This window comes from Pseudomyrmex gracilis, unplaced genomic scaffold (genome assembly GCF_002006095.1).
Source record: "Pseudomyrmex gracilis isolate BER0280 unplaced genomic scaffold, ASM200609v1 scaffold_69, whole genome shotgun sequence".
Taxonomy (NCBI): Eukaryota; Metazoa; Arthropoda; class Insecta; order Hymenoptera; family Formicidae; genus Pseudomyrmex; species Pseudomyrmex gracilis.
Window position 1 is genome coordinate 290,967 of NW_018020653.1, and position 1,480 is coordinate 292,446.

General features: G+C 33.1%; 1 protein-coding gene across 3 annotated transcripts in view; it reads left to right on the forward strand.

Moving 5' to 3' along the window:
* Positions 1-1,480, forward strand: part of LOC109854523 (ankyrin repeat and death domain-containing protein 1A-like) — a 19,835-nt gene continuing 18,355 nt past the window's right edge. For all 3 annotated transcript variants that reach the window (XM_020427693.1, XM_020427695.1, XM_020427696.1), the window contains exon 1: positions 1-122. The gene's annotated coding sequence lies outside the window, so the exon portion shown is untranslated. The remainder of the gene's footprint in view (positions 123-1,480) is intronic.

A 1,480-nucleotide genomic window follows, 5' to 3' on the forward strand; every position in this document is an offset into this window, starting at 1 on the left:
CGAGCGAGTTTTTGTCCTTGTCGAAAGAACGAAGTACGCATTATTCACTTGATTTCTCTTCAATACTATTGTGTCAGTGATTGAAAATACAAGAGGACGAAGGTTTCACTCAGAAAAATAAGGTAAGAAAAAGAGAAACGCGCGTATTTGAAAAAAATAACAACAAACACGTACTCTTACAACACGAAGTTAAAAATAAACATGAAAGATAACAAAACGAATGCGACTTTGATTACCGGAAATATAATTACAAACGTACGTAAACATCAAAAGGTTTTTTGTTTCAAATAAGCTTCAAATGATATAAATAAAACACAAAAGTTACACAACCGAGAATTATTTATCCCGTTACATTGTAATATTGAAATAAAAAACTAAGTTTTGTTTTCTTAACAGATATTACGTTAATTGAAAAAAAATCGAGAACTCGAGAGTACACAAGATATAATAGATTTATAAACAATATGATAAAATTTCCTCCTTTCCCTTAAAAAAAAAAGAGTCATCTCTTTGTATGTCTTGCTCAAAACATGTGTCTATAAATTTCTTTTGTAGTTGATGATTATCACTCGTATTGTGTGCGATAATAGCATTTAGTAACCTTTGCCTCGCTTTCGTTGTATATCGAGAGTGAGCGAAAGAACGGAACTACGAACTTTAAAATTAAAATCCCTTAAGAGATTTGTAAAAGCCGCTCGTTAGCCTTGGAGAGGAAGTAGTAGCTATTGTTAGAAAGCAACTACCGCCCCAACAGAGCAGAAGCGTAAAGTCGGAAACAGCAAAGTTTTTTTTGCAAAAGCGCAAACCATAAGTCCGGAGGATTTTAATCCGAAGGTATATGATAATACTGGAATTGAAAATGCACTCCGCACGCGGCAGAGAGATTATGTACTAATTAGTAAAATAACGTAAAATGTGAACTGAAATATACTTTTACATAAGGTCGGATCTAACGTGGGAAAACAAAGAATGCGTCGTTGCGTATTATTTATTTATTTAGTTGTTCTCTGCAATGATAAAAATAATTAACGTTACAATTTTAAATGATTATTAGCTACGACGTGAAAGTGCAATTACGAGCGTGACATTTTAAAATACTTTTATCTCTCTGCGTGAGATAACTCGACATCAAAAACAATCTTCTGTGGAAGAAGAGATGTTTTTCAATAAAAAAAAAAAAACGACAAAAAAAAAGCTAGATAAAGTTTCTTTTATAATTGCCAACCGAGCGGTCCCAAACAAAAAAAATAATTTTATCCGTTTTTTAAATCTGCTGAAAAAGTCTTGTATTGCGCTTTGCTCGTACAGTTCTTTTTTTTTTTTTTTTTTTTTTTTTGGTAACACACAACAATCTCGGATTGTTATGTCAGAAACTTGTGCTGATCGTGGCACGAAAACTCAACTGGGGAAGCAAGTGATGATATTTTTCGCGAAATTCAAAAAGTCGGACGAGTACATGCGCGTGACGCTAACAAGCGAG